The sequence below is a fragment of the Tachypleus tridentatus genome, chromosome 1 (genome assembly GCF_004210375.1).
Source record: "Tachypleus tridentatus isolate NWPU-2018 chromosome 1, ASM421037v1, whole genome shotgun sequence".
NCBI lineage: Eukaryota > Metazoa > Arthropoda > Merostomata > Xiphosura > Limulidae > Tachypleus > Tachypleus tridentatus.
The window spans coordinates 14,461,351-14,480,434 of record NC_134825.1 but is presented as its reverse complement, the minus strand read 5'-3'; the positions used below and the strand labels follow the sequence as shown (position 1 = coordinate 14,480,434).

General features: G+C 29.8%; 1 pseudogene across 1 annotated transcript in view; it reads right to left on the bottom strand.

Annotated features, from left to right (window-relative positions):
- Window positions 1-261: 261 nt before the first annotated feature.
- LOC143242884 (techylectin-5A-like) overlaps window positions 262-19,084 on the bottom strand; it is a 44,804-nt pseudogene continuing 25,981 nt past the window's right edge. Inside the window, exons 5-8 of the transcript XR_013023388.1 lie at window positions 9,066-9,229; window positions 3,573-3,678; window positions 3,112-3,276; window positions 262-748 (exon numbers count right to left, since the gene is read on the bottom strand). The product of XR_013023388.1 is annotated as a techylectin-5A-like (transcript). The remainder of the gene's footprint in view (window positions 749-3,111; window positions 3,277-3,572; window positions 3,679-9,065; window positions 9,230-19,084) is intronic.

The following is a 19,084-nucleotide window of genomic DNA, read 5'->3' as shown; positions in this document are numbered from 1 at the left end:
ATTTGTCTCTATAACATTATTCATTTTGAACTTATATTTATAATCTTAACAATGTTAAACTTGCATCTGCAAAAATTCTAAATATTCAATATTGAATCAAATACGTAGAAACACACCATCTTTATTTAAAAAGTTTCAGATAGAATAACATATCTCATGTCTAGAAATCTTCGAATGTAACAAACACAAAATAAGTGTTAAAATATATTTTTAAAAGATTCAAAATAATACGTTTTTAGTAAATGAATAACAATAAGAAAAAATAATAAACCTTCTTTATTTTTCAAGAGTAACTATTTCTTAATATAACCAAAATTAACTAAACCTTATTATTTTCTTCATCGTAATTCACCAGCTTCCTGATCCCAACTTATGTATAACCAGAAACTTAATATCAATTTAAAAAGTTAATTTTATGTATCAAATAAAAACGAGAGTTTGGAAAGATAAAACACTACTTTTTACATTGGAATGTTACTGTTATTTACAAGAATCTCAAAGTTCAGAGGTCGAATTTTAATTGATACTGTCTTGAGAGAGTAATGATAACCTTTCCATGCCTTCCAGTTCACACCATTGGCGTAGCTCTCGTGTTCTCCGTTCAGATAAAGTCCATTTAAGTTAGAGGAATAACATTTTCCATACCACCATCCTCCTTTATGTAGCTCTGCACAACTACCAGAATACGTGTCGTGGTCACCGTCCTTGGTAGAGAAGTTTAACTCGTCGTGGTTTGTCAGACTGTCTCCTTGGTTAAAGAAATAAAAAATTGTTTTTTGACTGTGATTTATTATTAAGGTATCAAAACAAAAATTATGTATACCATTATATAAACAGTTACAACTGGTTAGACAACGATAATGAACTAATAATCTCTTAACCTATGCTCTGAAAGACAATTTTGCAAAGAAAGAAAATCAAACAACAATGGTTTGGATACTGCTATATAGAAGAAAAACTAAAATCATCAGTGCATGAACGTAAAACAATGGAAAGGAAAGAAGGCTTCTTTCATCTTACTAGAAAATAACTTGGTGGGTGGCAAACCTGGTGAAACTACATTAGAACACTGATTTGTCAATTAGTGGTCGAAAGACAGTGATAGTGGAGCAACCAAGGAGCAGTAATATGAAACTATCGCAAACTTAATCCATGGAAATTTGTATAAATACCCTTGTGAGACACCACGATTTCATAATCTCATGTATACTTGTATTCAAAACGTTGAGACCAAACAACACCATTATAGCATTTATAGTTTTATTGTACCTTAGTGTTCCTTTACCAAGATAAATAACTATTTTATGTTGTTTGAAGAGAACCTTAGGCAGTTTCTCAAGTACGTATAGTACTGATAGTATTAAATATATATCCTCCAGTGCCTCAGCGGTATGTCTGCGGATTTACAACGCTAATAAACGGGTTTTGATACCCATGGTGGGCAGAACACAGATAGCCCATTGTGTACTTTGTGCTAAATTTAAAACAACAACAACATTAAATATACAGTTAACCTCTACAATGTTAAGACCAATTATTTCAATAAAATAGAGGACGATTTTTCTAAAACACGTTATATTATTTTATTAATTTCCTAGTTTAAAATAAAATTATTGTATTTTGTTTAAACGATTTTCTTTTAAATAAATCAACAATAAAAACACAGTTTTCTCTTAGTTTCGTTAGATTTGTTTTGAAGAGGTTTTAGAGCAACAAAACATGTTTCAGTTTATTTATAGATATGAAAATAATTATATCTTCAGCACAAACTAAAGTCTTTGGTATTCGTATCCAAAATAAAATGAAAGCTGTAATAAAAAGAACAACAATATACAGAAAGATACAATTTGGGTTTATTTTGAAACGTTTTTCATTTCGCTATACGCATCAGAATGTCAATTAAACTATGTATTGAAAATCGTTTTAAAACTATCCAAATAGTATTTATTCTATTTAAGGTATTCCATATATAAATCAAGAAATAGCCAATGACCCTATTTCCCTTTAATATTTTAATTTGTTCCATTTCTTTTTCAGTTTCTATGTGTTCATGGAAATCTTCAAACATTTAGTGTAGTCCTGTTAATGATAAATATAACTTTTACAAGAATTAAACCCACAATCACAAATTCATAAACGGCAATCGTTATTTTGACCTACAGTTTGTAAAAACTGCCAAAAGAGGGATTAAATTGTGTAAAATTGTTATTGTGGTTTTACTTTTTAGTTCATTACTTTTGTTGCAAGACCCCAAATTCATTTTAAAATTCATAATTTTTAATACACTTGTAATTTTTTGATTTTTGATTTTACTTTTTATTTTATAATTTTATGAGATATATACTTTCCCTCTAGAAACCGGCACTTGTCTATTTATCGTTATGTACGGTTATCTCTTGAATTTAATTGGATAGTTAAGTATTTGCATGATATATTTACTTTGTATTAATAACTGTATATATTTATCATAATATGATAAATGGATACCCTAAAATCAGTCATGCAAATTGGAAATATTATCTAGCAAAAGTCAGAGCCGTCTAGAAGCCAGCCTCGCTGAAATCATCAAGTAAGTGGTAGACGAAACAGTTTCTGTTTTAGACATTTCTAAATTGGTTTAATGAAGATATTAATGATTTAGCGTATTATCAGTACATATGCAAATGATATATTGAAACTAATACACTGAATGGTTAGTTTTTGGTTTAAGAATTCAACGGAAAGGTTTCTTACTTCCAAAGTATTTACAAACATTTTTTGATTCCTACTATTAAGTACTAAATATTATTATCATAACAATATTTATAGTACAGTTAGAATTCTTCTTAAGTAAAGTTGATACTTAATAATAAAGAACAGGATTAAATATTAAGAAAAATTATGGTTTATGACGATAATCATTGTCGTGTGATATTCTATATGTGTGATATATTGTACATAGACGTTGAGGCAAAATTTTGTTCAGAGTTTACATGTCTACATTCACACGAAAATGCGTTATGTATAGATGTACATTGTTAAATAATACAAACAATATATCCCACTGTAATAATGTACTACTAATCATATATACAAACAATATCATTGATCAATATTGTTATTACACATTACCTGCATCACCCGTGAAACCTTTAATATGTAGACGATAGTACAATTCTTCATTATCTATCCTAAACTCCCGATAGAGGGAGAACCGTTTTTCATCTTCCTTGTCTCTCAGATCAAACCTGATTGAATAAGTTCCTTGGTTCGTTAAAGCAAAAATCTAGTAATTTCCTGAGAAAACAGATACATTGATTAATTTTGTTTATGCAATAATTACTGCAATAAATACGTTTTCAATTAATTAACACGAACAATAATAACTGTTATAACAAGATGTAAAAGTAAAATCTGATGATTAAATTTCATAATATTTATGAATGATGTCCATTTCTTTAAAGCAAATTGTGAAAATTAACGCTTTAATATTTATTACATGTAGTATTCTCTATACGGTTTACATTATATATTTCTATTGTAGTTACATACAATTGATATTAAAAACTATTCCTACTACTGTATTATCATACCCAGCCAGAAATCTTTCTTGATGTCTCTAAAGCCCATTTTATATTCTTGCCATGAATTGTAGAAGTAATCTGTGGGGTTTCCATAATCTCCCCGTCTTTGAATCACCTAAAGAGAATTTCTTTATGTGAATCTAATTAATATGGAGTGAAAATAAGAATAATTGTAAATATGAAATTAAACTATGTTGTACTTGTGTTATTTATGTTTTAATAAAAATGAAAAATTTAATAGAATTAATATTTATATTCTAAGTTTTACTTAGCAACATCAATCAGTAAACAACAGTTCTAATATTCTCATTATTTTTTCTTGATCATAATTGAAAAATAATATTTAAATTCCAAATCTAGTTTTCTTTATTTTATGGATCAATAAAAAGGAAAGTAACAGTTTACAAACATTTCTCTTATTAAAACTTAATATCTCGTGAAAATAAACTTTTACCTCAAGATTCTAAAAATTGTGTATAACTATGACAATAGAACTTTGGTGTGGTACTTGAGGTATTTTAACTTTAATTTTACGCTGGTGTTACATTTTACAAAAATGTTAACATTGGTTTCATTATTTCAACAAAAATAAACCAAGATTTTAATTATAAGTTGTTTTGATATCATTGTAGGATGAGAAGAAATATAATACACTTGTTTAAAATATCTGTGTTTACCTCGTTAGGAACTTCAACAAAATTGTAATTCCGTAGAAATATTGTTCTTTTCTTATTTATCAGTTATTCAAGATTAAAGGTTTATTAAACAATTAACTAGGACTTCGATATTCCAAACAAATAAAATTCTGCACTGAACAGCTTATATTTGACGTAATTACGAACTGTGACATCAATATATGACGGACAATTCAAAATACCAGCATCAGTTATTCACACACATTAACACACTTTACAAATCTTTTGTTTGTTTTGCGTGTTATTTTCTGGTTCAATTGGATAAACACATGAGCTTAAACTGATTTTTATCAGTGGCCAAATGCACCAAGTGAAATGTTCTTTGCTGCAAGACCACAGAATAAAATAAGGTGGTCAAAATTCAGTGGCAAATTTCAAACCACAAGAAAGTTACGTAATGTGCAATAAACAGTGTGAAGCACAAAGAACAGAAATTATTGTCGTCCGAAGGAAGGGTTCATACGGGTGGAAGTTTCTGTATTTAATTAGGTTATTAGTTAAACGTAACTCAAGTTCTATAGTATAACCCGCGACACTCAGATTACGAGTCGCACGCCTTAACCCACCTGGCCATGACGGGCCATGGTTAAACGTGACTCAAGTTCTATAGTATACTTGTAGAAAATTGTTAAATCCACGACGAGTAAAAAAAACTATGATATCTGTTGGATATACAAGACAGTTAGGTGTAGGTTTTATTATATAATTTATTTTATAAATTAATATTTAATAACTATTCAGTTCTTGTAACAACAAAGTTAATTAAAAGTTAATAATTTTAAAAGCCATAAATACGATCAGCTAGGTGGTCAGGGCGATCGACTTTCAACCTGAGAAACCCTTCCACTTGACATGTCATCAGTTTCAGGAGTGTAAAACAATGGCCCAAGAATTTGCTGTCGTTGTTGTGCCTTCCCTCTAAACTGGGGACAACCAGAGCAAATAGACGTCGTGTAGCATTTCGCGAATTCAAAATAAAGAAACCACTTACGATAAGTTTAATTACGAAACTCAGTAATAATCGTACATTGTGTTTGCAAATACAATGTTGTCTAGACTTTACTAATGTTGTTGACGTCACATAAGTGAAACCTTCGGTATATTTCTAATCAGTTTAAATGAGTGTTATTTAATAGGAGCCGCTTGCATAGTTTAGAGAACTCAGCCGACTTAAGAGTGACCAGCCTTAACGGTCGATATTTAAATAGTGTTTCACAACTTAATAGAAATAAGGAGAATGATTTATCCTGTCAAACGGTGTTCAAAAGTAATTAAAACCGTCTGTGTGGACTTTGAAAAGGAAGACAATTATTTTAAGTTCAGAATAGAATTATGGTACATAACGGAGTAACTTAGGAGAATTATTCACTGATACTGTTCTGTTGAGAGTAGAGAAAATTGTTAGTCTTATCATTTAGATTATTGAGTAAGTTTGTGGTTTCCTATAGCGTTTTGAATATATACCATTTCAAAAGAAGTAGATTGTTTGCTGTACGTTTATTATTTGAATTTATTGCCAACAAGTCACAGACATCTACTGTGTAATAATCCATGTTTACATAAACCCATGACTTACTCAGCCGAGGGAATGTGAGATTCATTGTTGGAATCATGTGATGAATGACAGTTCAGGAAATAACACTGTGTAACACAAATTATGTTCCTGGATAGTGTGTGTTATTTCTTAACTGCTCATGTTGTAAAAGTACAGAAAATGACCTTTATTCCTTTCGAACTTTGCTTTTCTGACCTGGATGATGAAATTTTAGAAATTAACCTGTTTTCTATGTAAAAACGGACAAATTTGCACATTTTCATTTACATAATGTCTGAATAAAACAACATATGATTCAAGATTTACATGTATTTATACTAAAATTATACAGAATTAAAGAAAAATGTGTAGAATTTGGTAGTTTATCGAGATTTGCGACTGTAATGTAAATCACTTCAATGTATCAGCCCCCAAATATATTTTCCTCTCATGTTTTCGTTATATGCCCCTTGGTAGCAGCGTTCAAAGTTCAGTATATCTTGGTGTAAGCACTCGCCTTGCTCCTCTGAGTATGCTCTCATATTATCCTTGAATTTATCAAGATGAGCGTCAAGGACATTTTGCCGTAGTTCTTCACCAAATCTTCACCAATTTCATAATTTTCGGCCTTGTGATTGACCAAGAAGCCTCAAACCACTGCGACAAAGCTGCTCTAAGCGTTTTTTTCCTTCCTACTGAGTTTCTTGGGTAATTCTGTACACTCCAGGATAATCTTTATTTGCGTTTTAACAAAGACACCAGCTTTGACCTTTGCCTCAGATAGCTTAGGGAAGAAGTCTCGAAGGTACTTGAAGGCTGCAGACTCCTTATCAAGAGATGTGACAACTTGTTTCATAAGATCCAATTTTATGTGCAGTGGTAGGAACAACACCTTCTGAAGATGCACCAGTGGCTCACACTTGACATTGTGCCGCCCCACAGAGACATCGGTTTGTTGTGGCTAGTGCTTCCTATTATAGTGCGCTGCGGTGTTTCTGTTGTCCTAAAGGCAAAAATAACAGAGAGAAATAGTAAATCCTCCTTGGGGACACATCAGGAATGCCACCATTTTGAAGTATCTGATAACGTCCCATCATACTCAATTCTTCTAGCAAGGTCTTAACGCTGTTGTATTTCTCTTTGAAGTGCACCGAAAGATATTTAAATTTTAAAGTGTCTAAAATTTCTATAATATAAAATCTCACTAATTAAACAAGGAAAAATTATCCGTCTTACCTTCTAGAGTTTTTCTGCAGTGCTCGCAGGTAAAGTGAGGCGCCCAGGGTTTGTCTTAATTTCCGACAGGCATGCCAAAATATGCCTTGTAGGTTTCTCATATTTTAGCAGATGTTGTCACAAGGTACTTTTTCGCTCTTGTGTTAAGAAAATGGCCACATACACAGCAGAGTGCGCCTGGAGAACGCTTACATCTTCTTGATGCCATCTCTGATAAACTCACATTGGTCTATGATTTCACTTAGGATGTTAGAACTAAATTGGAATGTTGAAAGGTGAGCCCCTGTATATATATATATATATATCACTACGGAAAGTTCTAGAAAATTCTAAAAAATTTTGAATGTTCTACAACATTCCAGAAAGTTCTAGAAAATTCTAAAAATTTTAAAAGTTCTACAACATTCCAGAAAGTTCTTGAAAATTCGTGTAAGCCCGAGAAAATTATTTATCAGCCACTCAGCATTGAATTTACCTGGAGTGTTCTGAAAATGGGTAAATTTGAAAATTTCATTACCCAGGTCACAAAAACAAAGTTTGAAAAGTAAAATAGATCTTTTCCATTTACTTTAGGTATAAGCAATTGGAAAATAACACTTTCTGCACAGAAACAAGAAAAAGTAAAAGTTTTTTTGCACAGTGCAATTGAGGACATAAGAAAGAAAGTCCTCACCGTAATTGAAGGCCCTGTTGATGAGCATGGTTTATGTAAGCCTGTGGAAATATTTGTTAATTTGAACCTTTGATGAAACTACTGCTGCTGGATTGACAAAAAGGAGATAGATTTCCTAAACAGTATGTTATTTCAAATACCCTGAATTCTATTGCCAATGCCGTAATGAAAACTAAATATGTAAGTGATATATAAAAATTCGGTCAAAGTTATTCAGCAGAAATGTAACCAAACAATCTATGTGTTGTTTCATACCTAAAAGACTGAATATTGTACTTGGTATTGAAACCAGCTGCTGTTCAAATGTCCAAAATAAATAAATAAATAAATTTTATATGATAGATGTCTGATTTCACTACAGCTAAATCCTTTTAAAAGTTCACCATGACTGTGATGACAACATATAGAAAGGGAATCTGCCAGTATTATAGTTTCATTGCAATGGACGTGACAAAGGAGTTGCAGGAATTTCGAGAGTAATTCAAAGGTTACCAAAACTTGAGGTATAGACAGTGAAAAGGTACTTAAAGTAGACATTGAAGATGAGTTACAAAACTGTAAACAGTCAGCACATCAGGAGAGGCAATAATACAAGGATAACCTCATGAAACCACTGTGTCTAGTCTCTCAGACCAACAGTTACCCAAACTTGTTCTTACTCTGCAACATCCTTTTATACTGTTGTGTACAGTCACTCAGTTGTACAGATATCCAAATTTGTTCTTACTCTACAACTTTCTTTCATAGTGTTGTGTTTATTCCCTTAGACCTACTGTTTATCAAAATTTTTCTTACTCTACAACATCCTTACGTTGTGGCGTGTCTAGTAACTTAACTTTACAGTTATCCAAACGTGTTCATACTACACGACATACTTACATACTGTTGTGTCTAGTCACTCAACCATACAATTATCCAAGCTTGTTCTTACACTATAACATCCTTACATACTGTTGCGTCTAGTCACTTAGCTCTATAGGTATCCAAAGGTGTTTTTACTCTGCAACATCCTTATATACTGTTGTGTCAAGTCACTCAGCTCTACAGTTATCCAATCTTGTTATACCACTACAACTTCCTTACATACTGTTGTGTATACTCACTCAGGTGAACAGTTATCCAAACCTGTTCTTACACTACCACACCATAGTATGCTATTGTGTCTAGTTACTCAGCTGTACAGTTATTGCAAATATATCGAAGCATATATATTATGTTCCTTGAAACCAAAACATAGCAAAATAAAACAATAAACAAAAACAAAAAATATTTATTTATATCAAGACTTCCACTGACATCTAGAAACCCATAAGAAAATGAGTTTAAAATAAGATAAAATTGACCTTTTTTCTTTGTACACTTACCGTTCAGCCTCCGCCATCAGTATCCATATCACAGTAAACATCGAAACTTCCTGTAAACATCCAGAACTTTGGCCAAATACGATACACTCCACTAGTATGGTTTCCATTAAGGAAAACATCTGTACAGTCTCTTGGTCCAGAAGAGGTTTGAAGACATTCCATTTCTTGTGGTCACAAAGCATATAAAATGGAATTTACGTAAGATAGCAAAGCAAAAATAATAAAATATGTTTTCAAAATTTTGTTTGTTTAGTACACAGCTGCACAAGAGGCTATCTGTGCTCTATCCATTACGAGTATCGATACCCGAATTTTAGAGTTGGAATTCTACAAACATACTTTCGGGATTTATTTAAATAATTTTATATATCTTAAACATAAGATAAAAAAGATGTCTCAAGTGATGAATATTTCTAATAGCAAAGTTCTGACAAAAATTTACGATAAAAAATTACAAAACATTGTAACGCAAACTGTTAATGTCCAAGTATTCACCGGTTTTAGATGTTGACAGAAAAGAATTGTAAACGTTAATTTACCATCGCTGTGTATTTTATTTTTAGCTTGTGTAACCAGTACACTGATTGAATCCAGTACAGTTGATACTGATGTCATTTCACATCGCTTGAGGTTTGTCTCGATCTGACACCTTTGATGAACCAGAAGAAGAATCATCACAGGTTGGATACTGATCATCATTTGGTTAATTTTAAGTCACATCATCTGGGAAAAAATGTTATTCACACAATAAAACATGTTGAAATTTGTCATTTATGAATTTATATTGTATTACAAACCTATAGATTTTTTCATCTATATATTGATTCTAGTTGCTAATAAACTTCACATTCATCCAGGAACTACTAATATTGGTTTTCACTGTATCGAAGTTTTATCCTAACTCTACTAAAAATGATTATCATATTATATCAAAGTTTTATAAAACTCTTGTAGTTTCAGTTAACTGTATAATAAAATATTGAGACAAAATCTTATTTGTAACAAGTCGCCTCTTTCAAGAACTATATTTTTGTTTTTTTTAATTTAGTTCACTCAGAAATTTATAACAATATAGAACAAAATTCATAATAGTAATAGTCATCTCTACTATCAAATTAATTCATACTTGATATATCATAAAATAAAAATTATTAATTTTTCTCTTACATTTTCGCATAATTTCTTAAATTTGCCTTTAAATTTCATTTTCAAGCTATAGCGTTCAATATTTTAACATTACTAACACTTACCTTTATTAAACTGTACTAAATAATAGAGGAAGAACCGATACAATGTTGATGTTATTTCACTGTAGTTTAATCCATGTACTTAACACTGGCGAATAGGGAATTTTGTTTACTCTGTGTTTGATCAGATTCTCAGAAGTCTGATTCTACTGAAAGGAAAATTGAGTTTAGCGTTAGTTTTTTTATCTTTCCTCTCTAGTTCCTCGACTTCATCTGACACCAGCACTAAGCTTCTATTCACGAGCTTAACAAATATTACCAAGAAGTCAGTTAGTTCTGGTTGTGTTTAGTGAACATCAACAAAGTTCTATAAGAGGTTTCTATCTCAGAAAATAACTTAGAAATTGTTTGTGACCTTGTACAACTTGAAAAAAACATCTTACAGATATGTTAATTACTTCTAACCATTTTTAATGTAGTTAGGCAAATAAAGAAATACATAAGTAACTCAATAACAGAATTAAGTACACACAAATACTTTCAAATTCAAAAAACAGACAAAATGTAAAAGAAATGCAACGTTTTAAGATAACGTTTCGTCACTGTCAGCATGGCTTGATGAAGATGCGATCCACCATGTCAGACAATCTCTTATTATCAATAGTTGCTTTAAACAGCAGTAAAAGACATAGTAATTAAACTTAAAACTGAACACATAACAATATATCCAGTAGTTATTTAAATTAGTTGTTATGTGTAAGATTTCACTACATTTGAAATTTTTATTTTAAAACTTTTACCAACTGTATTTTCAAATAATGTACAGCATATATTTACTAAAGAAATAATAATTAGATAGAGTAAAAATGAAGATATAATTAATTGCAATTAAGTTATATTTAGAATTATTTACATCATGCCATTATTTAGAAATAAATCGTCAATGTATTGTATTTATAATTGTCCCGTGCTATTGTGTATTCAGAATTAATCATCCTTATGTTGTAATTATAATTACTTCACTCTGTTATGGATTTAGAATTAACCTACATTATTATATTTTTAGAACTAATCTACACTATTGTGTATTTAGAACTGACATACTCGACGTTGTATTTAGAATTAATCTACGTTACGCTGTGTTCAGAATTAATAAACCCTGTTTTGTATTTAAAACTAATTTATTCTGTTGGGCACTGAGAAAAAATCTACATTTTTGTGTATCTGAAACGATTCTAAAATATTGTTTACTTGGAATTAACCCAACTTATTTGTGTTTACAATTAATCCACCATGTGTTGTTTCTACAGTAATTCCACCCTTTGCTGTATTTAGAATTAACCTACTCTACGTTGTATTTAGAATTAATCTATCCTTTATTTTATTTACAATTAATCCACCCTATATTGTATTTAGAATTAATATACCCTATGTATTCAAGAGACAACTGTTTTATTCTTCATTTTAATTAACTTTTTAATACACATACCAACTATCTTTAGAATACATTTTTTTCCTCAGGTCAGTTTTTCGTAATCTTAGTCAATCTTATGTTGTATTTAAATTGAATCTACTCTCTTGTGTACTTATCGAATCTTTAAGATAATCCAAACAAATTTTGTTGAATGATGATTTTGTTTCTAATAACTCTATCAATCTTTTGAGCTTTGAATCAAGACAGAATAATTTTTCAATAGTTTGTTAGTGATTAGTATTGATAATTTTAATCAACAAATCTTAATCTTGCATATAATTATATTACTGTTATTATTGTTAGTGTTAATTAATTGACAAATTTGTTTTTTAAATAATAATTTCACAAACAAAAGAAATTAATATGTTTTATTTTCTTATGAAGTTACTTGATTTTTAGTTTAACAAATCAAAAAATTAATTTCATCAAGTTCTTTCTGAGATAAAAAGAAGACGAAAAACTCTTCGTTCTGTATCGGGAGTTTAGGATAGACAATGAAGACCTTTACTATCGTCTCAATGTTAAAGGTTACTCAGGAAGATCCAGGTAAAATTTTTAACGATATTAATCAATGATATCGTTTAAAAAGATGTTTGCTGGTACATTATTAGAGTTTGAAATATTGTTTGTATCATTTAACAGTATTATAGTGTTAATATAAACTTGTTAACGATGAATAAATTATTGCTTACCAACTACGTGCAGACACATCACAGATACAGAACATTACATTTCTATTAATAGCAAGCTCAACTGGTATTGAAGAAACCATATTGACCAATCACGTGACTTGAATGGTGCTGCCACCTTTTGTCTTTATTGAAAATGAATTCTTATAAATCAATTTCTACAACTCCTGGTCATGAATCACTATTTCAACCAAAATTTGAAATCCTAAACATTTATTATGATTGTATTAAATTTAGTTGAGATTTGATATTCATATATTAAATTAATTTGATATTATTCCAATTAAAATTATGATAACAATGATTCTAAATGTTCTGCTTAAGTTGATTATTCCCTTTAGGTTTAGTTTCAAATAACTGCATTCATCTAGTTAAAATAGTATTATATTATTTATTTACTTGAAGTATTTTACCTCAACTACTTTATTTATCTCTGATAATTAATGTTTGTCCTGTATATCATTAGATTCTATAAACCATGATGAACATTTTTGCTTGCAGCACATTTTGATTATTTTACAATGTCTTTGTTGTCATCATGATTAATCTGTAAAATAATTTTTGCCGATGATTAAAGTGTAAGGTATATGTTACAGTAAGTCCTCTTTAACAATATGGTATTACATCTATTATCTTACACGTTTCTTTTCCGTCTCTGTAATGTGCCTAATGGTGTCCCAAGTCTCTAATATGTGTATATTTTGTTTTTTCTTCAACAAATCGTTATCATATAATTTTAAGTAAACTTTTACATATTGCAGATAGTTATTTATCAAAATTTTTTTCTTGATGTTATGTTACTGATTCATGTTACAAGAAACGGGTTGGGTGAACACAACGTAAAGATTTTCTACAAATAACAAGGATAATGACATTTATGAACCAAGCTGTGTTCAAAACTTTAAAGGATCTTGGTAGTACGACAAATGTCATGGTTGCAACCTCAATGTACATGAGAGTTTTGCTGATGGTGTGGAATAGAGTACATGGTAAGGACAGAAATACTCAGTTCCAGATGTGAAGATGAAGATACGACCCCGATGCTAAAACCAGTATAATATGTCAGGAACATCAATCCAATTGTATTTGTGATTCACATTTCACTTATTAGAAATAAGTCTTTGATGTTTGGAGAGACTGCTTTAATTATCTTTTTAATAGTAGTTGCAAGATTAATAATAGGGTATCAATAATCCCAGGGCTAAGAAACTACACAGAATTACTTTGTGTTAATAAATCTTCCATTTTGTATGATAAAAGTAGTAATTCAACGTTTTCAATATTAGTTTAAGAAACAGTATGTTTGAAAGTCAATTTAATACTTAAGGTAATTCTATATACAAAATTAATAAGAAATAATGTTACCGGTAGGTGTTCACGTGACGATATAGTGTTACTGTTAGATTTATCTAAAGGCAACGAACTAAAAGTTTGAAATAATAATTTATAAATGTAATAATTTATTTGCATATCATGATAATGGTAACAATAGTTTTGTAGATCACCGTCGTATTTCTTATTGTAAAATAGCATCGAGATTTGTATACTAATAACGTTATTGAAATTATTCCTGAAGAATGGGTACAGTTTTTCTACAAAGAACAACAATAATGACATTTATGTAACAAGCTGTGCCCAAACCTTTACAGTATCTTGGTAGAAAAAGAAATTTCATCGTTCCAACCTTAATGCACTCTATATGAACGGTGAACACGACAGTTATGCTGATGTGTATATATAGTGACGACGTGACTCACATGATGCTGTCTTCAGTAGATGGTTATCGTGAAACAATGTTGCCTGATAGCATGAGTTTGCGAGATGTGTGAAAATATACATACTCTTGTATTCTCGTTAATAAAACGCACCACATGATACAGGACTGCAGATACATGATATCACATACAAGATATATATGAACTGTATTAAACACGTTTCTCCAACAAACATTTAAATTACAAATGCAATTTTTAATGATGTTATTAATAACACATAGATTGTTCTGCTTAGCTTTTAATACTTTTACTTTTTCTCTTGTTATAGATCACTCAAGTAACTCTAAATAATATCTTGTGTGTGAAGATATAAAATCATGACATCATCAAAATTAATCAGTAACAGGCTATTGAAAAAACATTCTCTCTGGCTTCAAAGCTGAAAAGATTCTTAGAAAAATCTGAACATTAATTTAAATACCCGATACAAATAGAGTGGATTAATTCCGAATACAACAGAATATACTAATTATAAATACAAAATAGGGTGGTTTAATTGTATATACAACATAAGGTGAGTTATTCCTAAAAAAAGAATATATTGATGAATCGTTATAAATACAAAATATTAGTGATCATTGTATATATAGCATACTGATAAATTAATTATAAATACAACATATTATGGAAATAATTCTAAATATAACATAAGTTGATTATTCTCGCGGTAAAATTTTCATTTAAATTGGTTTAATTAATATTTCTTTATTCAATACATTATTTCGAAACATCGTTCTTAAGAGCTTTATAAAATTTTCCATTTACAAGTTATTGAAATCTTATATTTAACAACACATTTAAAGAAACATCAGTAGTTGAGATGCTCGGCTGACAATCTGCTGGTTGTGGGTTCGAAATCCTTCACAGAAATGCAGCCTTCGATAGCTTATTATATGATTATCAATTTTTTATCCGTTGGTAAAAAGCAGTCCAAGAGCTAATTGTTAGTGTTGTTGATTATCTCTTCTAACTTTAGATTGTCACTTCTAAATTAGCTAGCACATGGTAACTTTAAGATAAATTAAAAGAAACAAATCGAAAATGGCATTAACGAAATGTGTTAGGTTATGAAAATGTTCAATATATGAAATTTTTAATATAAAAATGTGTTTAGTCATGAGAACTTGAAGTATTAATGTAATTACACTGTTTGAAGAATTGATTAAGGCGTTTCACATACAGACGAGGAAAGGCGTTGGTTAGAATAAGTTATGTTCGACACTAAGATGTGGTCAAGCTTAAATTATATTAAACACTTTCTTAAATAATTTCTTATAACTTATTTTTGGTTTAGCTAGTTATAAATAGGTACTGCTCAAATGATAGAAAGTTGAGGTTTAAACAAATTGCCTGACAATGAAAAATTAAAATATTGAAATGACAAATTTATTATTTAATATTTACCCTGTAACCCTGTGAAATAACATTGTTTATGTTACTTAATTAGTAGATGTATGCACATTATTTGACACGAAAGTTTAATGATGTAGTATTTGAGCAATGGTGTGATTGTCTATCCGTCCGTTTATGTGACGGAAATAATGAATACAATAATGCTATTTCTTATGCTGAAATACAACAAGGTTTCCGTGTCAATTGTGGTGAATTATGACATGGTGATTCTCCCCTTCCACTTTATGGCACCAAAACAGAATAGTTAAAAAAATTCACCCTTTGGGTATTCAAGAAAAATAACTGTGGTCTGTGCAACAACTTTTAATAAATAATAAAACACAGTTGTAAATAACAGTACTGTCCTTACAACAATGACACGACTTTCACAAAAACTATACTTGAAAGTTTGATTTTATCTTCAGTGACAGAATTTTTAAATGTAGTGCTAAAAGTTAGACTTCTTAATATCTGTTTTTTTTTAACAAAAGGAAGTACGTTTAATGCATAAAATATTAAAGTTTATATGAGTTAAAGTCGAACACTTTTCTCGTGTAGTACTTATCAGAAGAAAAATATATGTGTATGTAAATGTTCACACTGTTCCAATTTTTACAATAAGGTATAACTAGCACGATAAGCAATTGTTTCTGTTATTTTAAAAGACTAAGGAACTGTATTAATCTTCCTGTGTATTTTAATATATCTTTTAAATATTGATTTAAATAAATTATTTTAATTATTACTATGATCAAGTGATCATGAGCAAAACTAAATTACCACTCCTAAAAGAAATAGTTAAGTGTATTTACAAAATAATTTGTCAGGATAATTTGAAAGTTTAGAAATTTAGAGTAAATAAATTTATAATAATTTATTTAAAATTAGTTCAGTAATCACATTTTTATTTATAACAATGCCGATATAAAACAAATAGAAGTGTACATAAAACATTTTAAACTATATTCAAATTATTACTTTACATATTTTAAAGGTTAACATAATATCATTAGATATTATAGAGTCTAACGAACGGTATCTCACCCTTTACTAGAAGTTTCCTGGAAGAGCAAACTTGAATTTAATATCAATAAAACTTGCTCCAATGTAAAGTTTGAGGTTTATGACAATATGAAAATAATTTAAACGCTTGTGTTTTATGTTAAATTTCTGGGTAGACATTTCCTGTTCAGAGTTCAGTAACTTGAGAGGAAAAATAAACACAGAAGATAAACATAATTCTACATTCAGTAGAATCAGATTTCTTAAACACTAATCATGCGTAGTGTAAACAAAATTCCTTGTTGGCCAATGTTAAATATAAAGATTTAACTACAATGAAATAACATCGATATTGTATCGGTGCTTCCTGTATTATTTAGTAGTGTTTGATAAAGGTAGGTGTATGTAATGTGAAAACATTGAACGTTATAGTTTGAAAATGGAATTTAAAGATAGAGTTAATGAATTATGGGAGAGTAGATGACAATCATTAAACTTTAGTTAATAATTTATTAATTTTGAGTTATCATGATAATAGATATGCCTAATGAAGGTTATTATAAATTTATATTTTGTGTGGCTGAAAAACAAAGGTTTTTAAAAGTTGTGATTAGTTACAAGTAAGATTGTATTTAAATTTTCTATTGCAGCGTCAAGTAAATATTGACAGAATTGTAGATAGCATTAGAATAGTTTGGAAATAAACGTTTGATAGAGTAATGAATACAAATTAATACTGTTATCAAAAGTTTAATAAAATATATCGACAGATAAACAAGTTTGATTGTAAAACATGGTAGTGGTGTGTGTTTTCTTACTGCAAAGCCACATCGGGCTATCTGCTGAGCAAACCGAGAGGAATTGAACGCCTGATTTTAACGTTATAAGTCCGCAGACATACCGCTATAGCGCTAGAAACTTGTTTTAATACCCCTAGTGGGCAGTGCAACAGACAGCCCACTGTGCAGCTTTGTTCTTAATTAAAAATAAACAAATATATAAATGGATAAAAAATGAATTTATTTTTGTATTCTTATATTATATTGTTTTGCTAGGTAATAATTTCAAATTACACTGTATACATTAAAATATAGTCTTAAGGATGGTATACAATACATAACATAAATCGATACGTGTTGGTTAACAGTTTATTACTTTTATGATCATTTGTTATCTATACATAATGAAGCTATCATAATCCAACACTACAATTCTTTTATAAATTAATAGATCTACCCTTTATTGGAAAACGAACTGATTTTAAGAGCCCTATTTTATAGTATTATGTTTAAAAATCCACCATTTAAAATATAAATAAAACTCTACCGAAAGTCCTTGTGAGAGTCGTGATCTTATTGTTAGACGTGTACTTTAGTTTTGTTTGATTTTGAATTTCACGCAAAACTACACGAGGAAAATCTGTGCTAGCCGTACCTAATTTAGCAGTGTAAGACTAGAGGGAAGGTAGTTAGCCATCATCACCCACCGCCAACTCTTGGGCTACTCTTTCATCAACGAATAGTGAGATTGACTGTAACTTTATAACGCCCTCACGGCTGAAAGAGCGAATATGTTTGGTGCGACGGGAATTCGAATCCGCGACCCTCAAGTTACAAGTCAAACGCCTTAACCCATCTGGCCATGCCGGGCCGAAAGAGACACGAGGGTATTCTACTGATGCCTCCTCAAACAACAAATCATCATCAATTAGTATTTCAGTAACACGAGTTATTAGTTTATTTTATCTCATTTATTTCTTAACTTCTTATGCTAAAATTTTGGCAATTTTACTTTTATGATATTTTCTACTTGTTCTAGAGGATGAATCAAGTAAACCTTGATATTCAGACATGATCAAATTTTGTTGGAACTGATAAATATAAATTGAATTATTATTTTAATTTTAATTTAGGTTAAAGTTTGTCTCTCATTCAGTACAGTTCACGAATCTCCACTTTATTTTTTATTATTATTATGATTTACCTGGGAAAAGTCTGCCATTCATTACGTGACGTTTTACGATTTAAAATATCTTCAAACTGGATATAAAAGTTAAATAAATGTTAATGTCTATTAAATTTATGACATTTGCTAATAATATTGATAGCCATAGTTGTCTTCCTTATCAAAAACATATTTAAAACTATAAATAATTATACAATTCATAATATCGGTTATTGCAAATAAGAAAACTTACATATGAAAGTTTTACAATCTTACTCTGTGGAACTGAATATTTTATCGAGGGTTCACAATGAGCGAAATAATTTTGAGTTGTTAAAAGTGTTGTTCATCTAACGCAAAACTAACAAGCCTATCATTAATTGAGCGTGAGTTTTTAACTGCTCCTTTTATCTAATGTTTTCGTAGAAATGCCAAAATTCGATGGTAATCCGCTGAAGTTAAACAAATAGTAATGTTCGAAATCTATAAACATTCTTGATAAATTAACTGTAGTTTGCCGATCAATAAGTGTTTCACAGTTATAGCTTTAAAGATT